The sequence below is a fragment of the Pongo pygmaeus genome, chromosome 1 (assembly GCF_028885625.2).
Source record: "Pongo pygmaeus isolate AG05252 chromosome 1, NHGRI_mPonPyg2-v2.0_pri, whole genome shotgun sequence".
NCBI classification, from domain to species: domain Eukaryota; kingdom Metazoa; phylum Chordata; class Mammalia; order Primates; family Hominidae; genus Pongo; species Pongo pygmaeus.
The window spans coordinates 68750762-68764396 of NC_072373.2; the positions used below are offsets into that span (position 1 = coordinate 68750762).

Sequence of the window (13635 nt, forward strand, 5' to 3'; positions counted from 1 at the left end):
CTCTGCTGAATCCCACTCCCAGTTAGGAGAGATGTCAGTGAGAACTGTCCGCTCAGCATTTCTGGATGCCTCTGTTGCAGTTGTTAGTGGGTGGGACCCTCTAGCACCTGTTGCAAGCTGTAGGGTGTTCACCAGGAAGCCTGGCTTGTTAGAGCAATTACCCGCTGCTGGCCTTGGCCTCTCTGCCCTGGACAAAGTATTCTTTGCTCAGAATCTTGCAAACATCATGAGAAAGCAGTGGTTCTCACACCTTAGACAGCATCAGAATCACTTGGAGGGCTTGATGAGCACAGATTGCTGAGCCCTATTCTGAAAGTTTCTGACTCAGCAGGTCTGGGATGGGCCGGCAATTTGCATTTCAAGTCCCCAAGAGATACTGATGCTGCTGGTCCAGGAACCACACTTTGAAAACTACTGTGATAAAGGACACAATTCATACACTCGGTGGACCGTGGGCCTGGAGTATGGGAGGATCAGATAGCTGGAAATGAGCGTTGGGGCTGAGGATGAGTGTGACCAAATTTGGCCAGCCAGCTACAGCAGCTCCTCCTGGCTTTCTCCGTGTACTCTGGTGTCCTCCCACATCCCAAAGATGCACATGTTGGGTGAATTGGCATGTCTCCATGATCCGAGTCTGAGCGAGTGGGGATGTGAGTGTGCCCTGCAATGGAATGGCGGCCTCTCCAGGGTCAGTTCCTACTTTGTGCCCTGAGCTGCTGGGATAGGCTTCGACCCTAAACTGGAAAGCAGGTTAATAATTATCTTATTTTTATTAATCTTTCTTAAATGTATGCATAGCTCACATTTATTTCAGTGTTTAATATTAGAAATGTTTTGAGTCTTTATTAAGAAGTTTAGTGATGGCCAGGCACAGTGGCTCATGCCTGTAATCCCAGCACTTTGGGAGGCCAAGGCAGGTGGATCCCTTGAGCCCAGGAGTTCGAGAACAGCCTGGGCAACATGGTGAAACTCATCTCTACAAAACATACCAAAAAAATTAGCTGGTCAGGGTGGCATGCCCCTGTGGTCCCAGCTACTTGGGAGGCTGAGGTGGGAGGATCACCTGAGCCCAGGAGACAGAGGCTGCAGTGAGCAATGATCATGCCACTGCACTCCAGCCTGGAAGACAGAGTGAGACCCTGTCTCGAAAAAAGAAAAGAAAAAGTTTGGTGATATTTTTGTGACCAGAAATATTCCATAGGAACTTAACTCTTGTTTATATCAATTAGTCTGTGGTAAAATTGATTTCAATATGTCATTTCGCTTAAAGTCACAGTTTCCAAGAACCCATCGATCACGTTAGCTGAGGACTTACTGCACACTGAATGTCTGCATATGCAAGCAATATATACGCATGACTATTTCAATGCTCATCCCCAGATGAATGTAACAAACAGGGAACTGGGCGCCTAGAGATGATTGGTCCTGGCAATTTAGGCCACAATTCTCTCACTGCTGGTCTCCCTTTCAGTTTGCACTCTCTCTCCCCACCCCTCTCAGCCACTTCCCTCCAGAGAAAGTTCCCAGCTCTTTGGATTGCTCTGCTTGTGCCTGCACAGCCAGTAGCTGGCTAGGGGGCAGGGAAGGGAGGTCTGCGGGGGGCTGCAGTGAGAGGAGCCTCAAGTCTCTAAATACAACTGACCACAAGGCACAGAGACCTGACGGTGGGCATGTAAGGAGTTCAGGGACTTGCTAGCCAGGTGGGAGCAGGCCTTGGGCTGCCACCAAAAGGAAGGAGCAGGGCAGGGACAGGGAGGTGGAGGGGCTGTGGACACAAAGGCACAGCACCAGCCACAGCTATCATCTGCTGACAATTGCCTCTCTCAACTCCTGGGCTCCTTCAGAAGGCCCAGTCAAAGCCAGATGTCTGCCAGATTTCCAACAGTGCAGGAAACTAGTCCATCGGGAGGTGCAGGAGGGTGGCTCTGGGAGATGGACCACCTCTGTGGAGGGGGAGGCACCCAACCATTCACCCTGGCGCCAACCTCCCCTACCCGTGCTCATCTTAGGGTGGCGGAGGCTGCAGAGAGAAAGAGAATCCCTCTGCAAATCAGCGAGCATGACTGTCCCCAGCTGGCTACCGAGGCTGCCAGGGAGGGTGGGAAGCAGAGGTCTCACTGCTCAAAGATAAAACACCATGAAAGCTGACCCAGCCCTTCTGAGTCATTTCCCAAGGATCTTCCCAGGAGCCAATGGGCTTAATGTGCCTAGAACCAGCCTTACCTGTAGGCTGAGGAGGTATATCATATATAAATAAAGGGGGAGCTAGGCAGCTCCCCTTCCCCCAAATCCCTCTCTCATCTCCCATAGGAAGGCCAGAAATTGTACTCTCGCTTTTCATGGCTATGGGCTGTAAGCTACTTTGGACATGGGGTACATGAAGATTTTTTCTCTGCAGCAAAAAGACGCCACCCGGGAAAGGCCATGGGGTTGACAGGAAAGAAGCAGGGGACAGAAATAGAACTTGAGAAGTCACCACCCCATCCTCTCCCCCATTGAAAACATTTCCTACCAGCATGCTGCAGGAGCATCTTAAACATGCTGCCCTCGGCCCCTGTGAGCAACATGTTTGGCCTCCTCCCTGCCTCCACATCCTCCACACCCTTGCTCCTGCCCGCCTCCCACCTGTCAGGCATGTTGCAAGATTCCACTAACCAATGTTTACAGAATGCTCCGAAGAGAATGATCCAGTTGCCAAACCCCTGAGTCATCTGGCCTAGTCACCCTTTGCTCCTCTGGTTTGGCTTTCCCACCAGAGCCGAGATCATGTTCAGCAGGATTTATTCACAAGGCCTCACCAGCCAGGAGGCCAAGCAGGCTTCCCAGACCTGCCTTTTTATAGCAATGGGAGGGAAGAAAAGAAAGAAACCTTTAGTGAATGCCTGCTATATGCAGGGACTGAATCAGACACTCTCACATATATTGAATTATCAAATATTACAAAAAACCTTGTGTGGTAGGCATTGATATTCATTTTTCAGCTGAAGAAACAGAAGCAGAGAGGTGAAATGGTTTTACCCAAAAATAGAACTAGTTAGTAGCAGAGCCAGGAGTGGAACCTGATTGTCTTCACCTGAGTTCCCTCAAAAAGCAGAACCTGAGACAAAGGCTTATGTGCAAGTAGTGCGTTTGGGAATATAATCCCAGGAGGCAGAAACAGGGGACACAGAGTCAATAGGATTCATTATGAAGTTGTCTATGGCTAAGGGTCAACTGGTAACCAAACCTGCAACCCTGCAAGACTGTCTGAGGAAACTGAAACTCATCTTAAGATGATCCACCAGGAGAAGAATGGGGGGAAGCATTCATCCACAAGGTACAAACTCCTCCATACTTCTGAGTTGTCCATGCACAAAGCTGGGAATCCTGCACAGAACTCGCTACAGGAGCAGAGGCTGGAAGATTTCAGACAGAGAAGACTTGAAGTGGTCCATAAGGGCTGTGCACTAGACACAGGTCCCACCACAACTCACCCCACACCGCACACCAGCCTAAGTATACTAAGGAACTTACACGAGGTAACTGGGGCACTCAGGGGAGGAGCCAAATGTGAATCACTGCTCATGACTTCCAGGCATTCATTCAACAAATATTTATTGCAGGCCCACTATGTGCCAGACATTGGGGTTTCGCAGTGAATGAAGAAGGCAAGATCTTTGCTCTCATGAAGCTTAAATTCTAGTGGGGGTGGGGAGGACACGGACAACTGGCAACTAAACAAATAAACAAGTGATGATTCTGTATCAGGCACAGTACTAAGCACTGGGAAACCCCAGAAGAAACTGTTTGTTTCTTAGGAAGACAAAGGAGCTTGGCCAGGCACAGTGGCTCACACCTGTAATACCGACACTTTGGGAGGCTGAGGCGGGTGGATCACCTGAGGTCAGGAGTTCAAGACCAGCTTGACCAACATGGCAAAACCCTGTCCCTACTAAAAATACAAAAATTAGCTAGGCATGGTGGCACATGCCTGTAATCCCAGCTACTTGGGAGGCTGAGGAAGGAGAATTGCTTGAACCTGGGAGGCAGAGCTTGCATTGAGCCAAGATCGCGCCACTGCACTCCAGTCTGGGCAACAAGAGTGAAACTCCATCCCCCCACCCCCCGAAGAAAAGGAAGATAAAGGAGCAAACGATCACAATCTAATATGATAACTGCTGTGACTGTGTTAACTGGGAGAACAGAGAAGGGACCTCTTACCCCAGAATGGGGAGACATGGGGCATCGGGAAAGTAACTCTGGAAAACACGAGCCACAAGCTCTTTCAAAGCCCTCATAGGAAGAGCCAGGCATCTCTGGATTGGGAGAAGGGAAGGATATGCTCCAGGGAGAGTGAACAGCATGGGCAAAGACACAGCAGAATGACAGTAGACCATCCTCTGGAAAACTACAAACACCTCCATGTGTTTGGACTAGAAGGTGCCATGCATGTGGGATGGTGTCAAAAGATGAGGCAGGAAAAGTAGGCAGGGAATGGACCACAAAGGCTTAAATATCTAGTACTGGAGGATTTGAATTTAATCCTGAAAGTGAAGGTGAGCCTCTTTTCACCCTCTAAGCTCAATTAGCTCTTGAACGTGTCAGCTAAGGATGAAGATAAAACCAAACAGTCCAACACAGAGGTTGACAGGTGGAGATGGGAAATGCAGGGAGCCTCAGGAGGAAGGCTCGGTGGCCTTGGAGTAACCAAAAATGGCCAGATCTGAGTTGCCAGAGTTACACGTTGATCACTCAGCTCTCAGAACTTGATTATGCACGCGGGCATGGGGCCTCCCGCTTGGTCACTCTGACTAGTGCAACAGGCTTAAGACCAGTTCCTCTGGGGCTGAAGAGTCCATCCTCTGCCCCTTCTCTTTCAGCTTCCAGCTCAGCCCCTCCCTTCCACAGCCTTACCCTTTGCAGGGGAACTCCCAGGTGTCTGGCATTGAGGACCCTGGGTTCACACCAGGTGCCTCTGGCTCTCGTTTGGCTTGCGTATGATACCTGCCAGGGCTTTCTAGCTGAACCCCACCAGTGAGAGCTAACACCAGAAAAGCAACCGGCATCTGGCTGCCTCTCTTGCAGAGGGTTGTCACATCCATCATCTGGGCAGGAGAAGGGCTCCCTGCAGCTCACAACCACATCCCACAATTCCCCCGCAGAGCCCTTGTCAAATGGAGCCCCTGGCTTCTGTTCATTCTTCAAAGCAAAGAACCCTGAGGTGATCTGAATGCAGACAGGAGCAAAACTCCCAGAAGCAGCCTTCCTATTCTAATATTCAAGGTAGAATAAAATCTCACTCCGGCCCCCATCTACCTCACGGAAGTTCCCAGATATCCCAGGCCACAGTGTCAGGTCCACAGGCCCTATGGTTCAGAGATGGCTGAGCACCTCTATCCTGCAGCCAGGACCCAGGGGCAGCTCCAGAGTCCTTCAGCTCACCAGAGATGAAGTGCAGACACCAAAGAAGGCTTGTAACCCTAACCACTGTGTGTTTTTTTCCTCCCTGGACCTGTCCCCATCCCCATCATTCCTTGGTCCCAGATCCCATTCCTTCAGGCTCCTGGTCTGTGCTGGGTAGCCCTTTTCTGTGCCTGCTGCTCTGCTCCTTACAGCACACAGTCATCAGGGGTGCAGAGGCAGCATTTGCATTTCAATAGGTACCCAAGATCATGCCTCAAAACTAGACCAATGTCCCCAAAGAAGCTACAGGCTAGTAGGAGACATGGTTAGGGGCATGTGAGTGCCTGCCCCTCCTCCTAAGACCCTTCAAATCACACCCAGGTCCTTCCCAAGCTACAAGAAATGATCCCCTGAAGGACATTCTGGGCATAAGATTCTGAGAGTGTCCACAGCTGTGGTAGAGGGCAGTTATTCCAGGACACACACAGACATAAACCAACAAAGCAGAGGTTTGTATCCCTGAAGATGCTAAGGAGTCTAATGAAACTGATTCCTGAGTTGCTCCCCTGAACAACTGAGCCAATCAGAATCCTTGAAAGGGACACATTCATTTCCCCAGACATTCACCATCCTGCAGTGGTCACCTCCACCCACTCCCCACAGCTCTCTCTGGCTTACAAATCCTGAGAGTCCCTACAGATACCTGGATTCTTCCCAGGGGGCTGCTGATGGGGATGGGGGCACTGAGCACTGGCCAGGGAAGGAGTTCTTGGGGTTCAGCAGTACTCCTTTTGCCAAAGATGGTAAACGAGAGATGGGCCCCAGGGCCAATTGCAGGCTGCCCAAGTATGGGGATCTTACCATTTTGCACAGCAGCTATGGCAAGCTCCCACCCACTCCATCCCTGGCGCCTGGTAGATCTGTCTTCATGAGTCCAGGCTCTCAAATTGACACGTCTCATCTTTAAAAGGACCGAGAAAGAGTAAACCTCCCAGTCGCTTCCTGGATCTCAGTGACAGATTTTTCTGATTCACCTCATTACCTCCTCCTACAGGGGCCCATTCATTTCCACCTCATTTTCTTCCCGGTTCTCATGCCTGCCCCATCCTGGCACATCCTGACAGGAGGGACTCTATCCTCACTCAGCGTTCACCCTTGCAGACACAACCCCACACGCTCTGCCTTTCTCTCTGGATTAACACGGTTTCTCTCTTCTGCCCCTGTCCTACAGATCAAAGTCCCTGGAAATCTTTGAAACCAGAATCTCAGGAAGAAACAAATCACAGGGCACTGGTGTAAGAGAATGCTGACTGTCTGGTTTTCATGGGGTGGTAATGTGGGGCAGGACCACTCATTCTGGCCTGGAACCCCTTTCCTGCCTCACTGTATTCCAAGTGTTAGCGGCCTCTGCAAAGATCTTAAACCCCATTGTTCATACCTCTGAATCTCCTACAGCGTCTAGCACAGCTGCAGTACAAAGTACACACTCAATAAATATTTGATGAATGGAATCCCTAGTAAAGCTCAAGCTATTCATCACATGCTGCCTAGGATCATTAGTATATTTCAAAATTGCAGAATCTTGAAGTCAGACGGGACCATGTGGGCCATCAGTTCACCCCTACCCAGCACAGAAACACAACGCTGCAGAATTTCTGACAGGCAAACTTCCAGCCCAGGCTCCTCGACCATCTCCATGACTAGGATTGCCTAAGGAAGCCCAGTTCCCCCTCACAGTTGAGACCTCTGTTTATGAGAAAATCCTGTCTTCTATTTACAGGGAATCTGCCCTACATACCTCTGCATCCCACATCTGCTCCACACAATGACCAGAGAACTGTTCGCAGGGCTTGTGTTTTCTGGGAGAGTATAAGCTCCCTGAGGTGCCCCAAACTCAGTGCCCTAAGTGCCCAGGCAAACTGGCTTGCAGGTCCGTTTGCTGATTGAAAGGGATAGCAAATTCCCTCTAGACCACTATCTTCCCCTCCCCGGGGAAATGAGCCAGTAGGAAAGAAAGCCAAGCCCCACAGCTCTGCTCATACTTGTCCCAACTCCAACAGCCAGGTGTCCACCCTTTCATATCTTCCCATCACCAAGACAGCGACTTAAAACAGAAAACAAAAGAAAGCCTCCTAAAGTTGTTGGGCCCCTTTCCTGACCCCCACCCTATCCCACACCACGGAAGTGTTGATAACACTCTCTCCCCAGAGCACACACTTGCAGAGCACAAGGATGAGCTTCCCCAGGCTCAGAAAAACAAAACCCCACTCCCTCTGGCCTCTGCTCAGTGTTCAAGACACAGTTAACTAATCCAGAAGGTTGGATGACCTTGTCTGAAGAACCTAGTGTAGGTTTCTGAAGCCTACACTAGGTTTCAGACAAAGTCTTCCAAAGCACAGCTAATTTTTTTGTCCTTCTAGGGCTTTCAAGGAACAAGACACTGCCAATGAAGCCGAAGCCTGGCTGGCAGTTTTCTAGGCATTCGGGTATTAAGTGAATGGAGATGCAAAGATATACTATGCAAAAGAACAGTCATACCACAAACTTCCCTTCGTCCATAACTAAGCATCTTTGGTACTGGATCACCGCCTAGAATGGACAAAAGCACTTCCTTGCCTGTGTTCCTGGGGCTTGCATTTGGCCCTGAGCCTAGGCTAGAAAAAAGGTGGGGAAATATTGGAGAGCAGTATTGATGAGTATTTAGTTTTAAAGAGCTCCCACTTCCACTACTTCATCTCAACCCTTATCGCAACCCTACATGGTTCCTTTTACCCACTAACTTTAAAACTCAGCCTTTCAGGGAAAAAAGCCCTATGTAAATGTAAAGTATTACAGAATATAAGAGCAGATTCACATGTAGAAATTCCTCAGGAAATGCTAGATACATTTTCCTTACCTGAGGCATGATTCTACCCTGGAGTTGTTTTTTTTTCCCCCCTGGAGAAAAGGGAAGATAAAAGCTGACTTTGTTGGACAGAAAAGAAACAGAAGATGGATACATTAAAAATGTAAGTTCTTACAATTTGCAGCATACATGAAACTCTGCCCACTTCCCTTAAACACGTCCACCAAAACCTCAGCCCCCTCCAGCCTCTGGCAAGGGAGTCCTAGCTGGTGTTCTGGGAGATGGCAGCAGAACCTTGGTGAGATGGCCTTGGGCTTGACTTTGCAGAGCTAAAAAGGAAAGACGTTCAAACAATGAAAAGCCCTCCCACCGGATTCCACCTTCTGTTGGCCACTTCCTTCCTTCCCTCCTTTTTCCTTCCCTTCCTGCGGGAGCTACTCTGCCCCACCTTCCTTCCTGGAGAGGAGGACCTACCCTTTCCTCTCTAGGGCTGGTGCCAAAGGGATGAACAATGTGATTGCTGGGGGGGGCGCGTAGGGGTGAAGGGAGTCAAGAAGTGGGAAGAAGCAGACGGTGTTTGAAACAAACCAGAGTAACCAAGCAGAGATGGAGTGAGAGACATGTTTAGTCCTCAAGGTGCATTTCAGGGGTCTTTGACCAGTTCCCAGAAATTTCTTTCATTTAAGCTTCCAAGCAAAGAGACTGCTAATGGCAGCAACAGCAGTAGAATCCCCAAAGCCTCATCCAGGTGCCCAAATAATGTGACCTCAAGGTGACAGAAAAAAGGACGGCGTCAGTGAGGTTAAAGGGGCACTCAATCTAGGTAGCCATTTGCAATCTCCCTTCTGCTGTCCCACAGCCCAGAGAGAAAAGAAAAAGTGGAAAGGAAACCGTGAAAGAGGCAGAGACATCAAGAGAGTTTCTGGAAGAGTCTTGAAAAGGGCAAGGACAGAAAGAAGGTGCCAATAGGAAGGGGAGAGGACAATACAAAAGGTAATGTGGAGCTGAAAATAGGAGAGGGGAGAGTCGCCCTTCCATCAAATGTATGATAAAGCTACCAAAGGAGACCAGAGAGTGGGGGAGGAGGAAGGTCAAATGGCGGCGTTCGTGAAGACAGAGCTTTGGAGAGAGGGCCAAACGTGAGATGGCGAGCACACAAAAAAGGCGCTCCAGGAGGCAGTTGAGGGGGCTGGAACGAAGTGAGAGATAGAGAAGAGCGAAGAAATCAAAGGGTTCATCGAGGGAAGGGGGCGCCTAGGAAACACGCCCGGGAGGGCCCCGCTTTGTCTGGCGTGGGCGGCGGCGGGGGCAGCAAGTGCAGCCGGGAGCGCCCTGGCAGCTAGGCTGCGAGCCGAGGAGCGCCGAGAGGAGGCACGACGCGCGGGGGCGGCCCCGGCCCCTCCGACCAGCGAGACCTCTCGCCGGCGGGCCCCGCGCTGCAGAAGGGGCGCATTGTTATGTCCCACGCCGCAGCAGATTGCCGCTGTCCTGCAATACCCTCGCACCCTGGCACCGCGCCACTGGCACGGCCCGGGGGCTGGAAATAACTGCGCCGTTCCCATGACGACGAGGCAGCGCCTCCCGCCCCCGGCCCTCCCCGCCCCGCCCCGCCACGCCCCTCCCCGTCCGCTGAGCTCCGCCCGCCGGTCCCCGCCGCGGCCGCCTCCCCGCAACAGAGCTCCCCCGGTCACCCTGGCAACGGCGACCGCGGCGCGCGGGAGGTGACTCGGAAAGCGGCGGACCCCGCCCCCGCCCTCCAGCCCGCAGTGCCGCGCCGCGCGCCCAGCCCCCGCCTGGGCCTGCTCTCGGGCGGGACCGCACTGGGGCAGCCGCGGGCGCCGGCGCAGGAAGCCTCCCTTCCCCCTCGGCCCGCCGGGCCCGGAAAGGCGGGAGCGGGGAGGAAGCTTCGCGGCGGCCGAGGCTGCGGGAGAGGACGAGCGCGCCCCATTTTCTCCGCGGAGCCGCCCCCAGCCCTCCTGACCTCCGCTCCCCTTTAAATCCTCCGCGGGTCTCCCCGCCCTTCCTGCTGGGATGGGAGGAGACCTTAGCGGACGGTGCTCGGCCTGCGCGGCCAGATGAAAGGGGGACTGGGAAAATGAAGCCAGCTCTTGCCGGTGGGCTGGGGGCGGGAGGAATCCGGAGCTCTGGGCGCTGGCGGCACTGGGCTTGAGGGAAGCGGCGGCATGGGAGGCGTCTCGGGAGCCGGGGTCTCGCGGTCCAGGGAGCGCCCCCGCCGCCGGCTTGCTAGCGAGGCATCCTGTGAACAAAGAGGCCTGCTTCACCCTACTGGGGCGATCGCCCCCCGGAGGGAAGGGTTTCCACCTTGCACGGCACTCGCGCGTTTTGTCTGTTGGTTGTGGTGAGGAGGGTGTATTGCAGATCCAAAAGGAGCCTCTCGGCCTCCCAGAGTGTCTGGGTCAGAATTGAGACGTTCTGGGCGGGGAGGTGTTGGGAGGGGAGTAGGAGGTCGGAAGGAGAGAGGCCGACCCAGTTAGCTTTATTCACACCGTCCCTCTCTAGGAGCGGAGCCTACACCTGACTTGTTTGGAATGTGAGCTTCTGCAGGGCAGAGGCCCTGGCACGTAGAAAGTTGTGAACTGTCTGGTGAATTGCTGCAATTAAAACCAGAGTGGCTCCTTCAGTTGTCCTGGGTGGGCAGGGCATCCCAAAGAAACACAGTAAGAAAGTATGCAGGGTCCTTTGAAAATGGTGCCCAAATCAAACAAAATATTAATACTTCGCATTTGTAAAGTCCTTTCCTCTAAGAATGTTGTTTCATTCCATATATATTTTCCACTCCATAAAATTCTAGAGCACAAAGAAAGGATTCATATGGGAGCGAATAGAACGAGTAAAGACGGTCAGCTGTGGTCACAGTGGAGGAACTAAAGAGTTTAGACTTCACCAGCTCTTAGAGCCCTATTTTCTTTGAAGTGGTTACAGCCAAGTACTTTGGTGTGGCCTAAAGAGTTTGGAGGTATACAGTTAAAGGACCTGGAAATAAGACTTTAGCTGGCTATTGGGGCCTTGCTTTTCTCATCTGTGAGATGATAGTTGTGAAAATGAGACTATGTATGAAATATTCTTCGTAAGCCATAGGATATGTCATACAAATGCTTTAGTTATTGAAACATCTGTAAATTGGTATACAAGTCATGATTACTGTAGTTGCAATACAGAGTTGGTGGCGTGCTCCAGATCTGCAAGCTGTAGGAGGTGGGGACAGGACTGAAGGGCTATGTGCTGATGAATCTCCTTCAGTATTGCTGTGGAATGGATATGCTTCCCCAAAATTCATATGTGTTGAAGCTCTAACCCGTAATGTGACTGTATCTGGAAATAGGGTCTTTAGGAGCTCTCTCTCTCCTCTGCCATGTGAGGGTACAGCAAGAAGGTGGCCATCTGCAAGCCAGAAACAAAGCCCTCAACAGAACCTGACCATGCTGGCACCCTGATCTCAGATTTCCAGGCTCCGGAACTATGGGAAATACATTTTTTTGCTTAAACCACTCTGTGGTATTTTGTTATGGCAGCCAGAGCAGACTAAGACAAATATGTCCTCGCTTGGAGCTAAACGCCCCTCCTACTACCTCCACCACCTGGCGTTTTGTTCAGCACTTCCACAGTTGTCTCGTTTTTAATTTGTAACCGTGTAAGTTGGAATTGGCAAGATTTATTTTAAAATGAAGAAGCTAAGAAACAAAAAGATTAAAAGGCCTGTTGAAAGTCACACAGATTGTGAATGACTGAACCAGAACTTGAGTCTCCCCAGACAACATCTAGTCCCTAGCACCTGCCAGGTTCTGGGCTAGAATCGAGGGATAAGGAGATGAATATGATTTAGAGGTGGAGAGGGTACAGTCTGGTCAAGCAAAGAAACGTGAACAAATCATTACATCAAGGAGAAAAGTCTGCAAGGATTCATTGGTCCAGCAGGTAGATGGGAAGGGTGGCCCAGGCAGGGGAAGACTGGGAAAACATGGCTGTGGGGGAGCCACAAGTGCTGCTGAGGATAGGGTACAGTACAGAGAAGGAAGGGGCAGAGATGTCCCAGATGCCATTGGAGATTCAGCTTTGCTTTCACTTTCCCAAGGACTCCCTAAGACCCTGGCCAAAGGGGAGACCTGAACTTAGAGATCAAGGCTAAGAGTCCCTAAGGACCTAATGTGCCTAAGGAAAAGCAATAGTAAACTCTTCCATTAGTTTTATGTTGACCCTTCTATAGAAAATTATCTTTGTCTTTTGACCTAGGGTCTCCTAAGGGGTTAGTTTATTAAAGCCCTAACCATTTGTAAGTAAGTGATAATGTGCTTTAATTAGAAGATATGAATTGCACACCTATGACTTTTTCTAGCAAGGTCCTACCCCTAATCAATGTTTTCACAGAATCTCTGTCTCCAGAGGCACAGAGTCATACTTAAATGAATACATGATCATCCCTCACCATAGAAATGCAGATAAGGACCTTAACTAATGAAGGGGCTAATATCTGTCTCCTTTTGGGAACATTTGTACAAGCTCTTACCAGTTATAGTCAGGAGGATTTATTTGTCTACTGTTTTCTTTATGGGTACAATATGCATATTTGTGTTTATCATATATCCTTCTGAGTTTTATTATTTATTAAATCACAGCACTCAGATGCTGTCTTGGGGAGGGACTGTAGGTTAGAGACAAAATAGGCCCAGTAGGGCCCTTGCACTTAGAGCCCCTCTCCCAGAAACCAGGTTCCAGAAGCTTGCCCACCTCCCAGGGTTACTCATTCTGAGCACCAGGCCAACAGCCAATTTAAGGGCTGGTTCTGGGATTTCAGCATCTCTCTGCCTGGTACCGAATGAAGACTATCATCTCTGCCTCACTGGAGACCTCATTAGGACTTGAACTCTGGTCTTTGTTCCTTCCCAGTAGGTTCTATACAGTGGAGAAGGTGTGGGGAGGAGGGGGGTCAGGTAAGCCCACAACTCCCAGAGCAACAGGAGTCCAACAGCCTCTGAGAACCAGGAAGTGAGTAAACAAGCAATTACCAGAAAGACAGGGAAGAGCCCGGTAACCCGAGAAGTGGTTCAAATTATTTGATTCCACTCCCTGCCTTCCCTCAAGCCCTCCTCCCCACACCTCCCACCCAGTTTCTCAAGGCTAATTTCACCCCCTTCTGCCTACTCTCCAAGCGAAATTCCACCCCAGTGGAAGCCGAGTCCCAGGGGTGAGAGGTGGACGTTACATTCTGGCTAGGGTCTTCAGGGCTTGGCCATTGTCAATATCGCTGCCGTTTGTCTGTATGGCAAGAAGGGGAAAGAATCAGATGGTGCTGCCTGCTATCCTTGCCACTCAGTACCCCTCCAGCCTTCCAATCCCTTTGGGGAAGAGGGGAGTTTAGGAAGAAAGAGGTGACTCAGACCTTGCTTCTC

At 50.8% G+C, this 13635-nt stretch overlaps 1 protein-coding gene across 1 annotated transcript in view; it reads right to left on the reverse strand.

The window, feature by feature from the left end:
• LOC129016890 (uncharacterized) overlaps positions 1–8540 on the reverse strand; it is a 74251-nt gene extending 65711 nt beyond the window's left edge. Inside the window, exon 1 of the transcript XR_008494970.1 lies at positions 8403–8540. The gene's annotated coding sequence lies outside the window, so the exon portion shown is untranslated. The remainder of the gene's footprint in view (positions 1–8402) is intronic.
• Positions 8541–13635: the final 5095 nt, after the last annotated feature.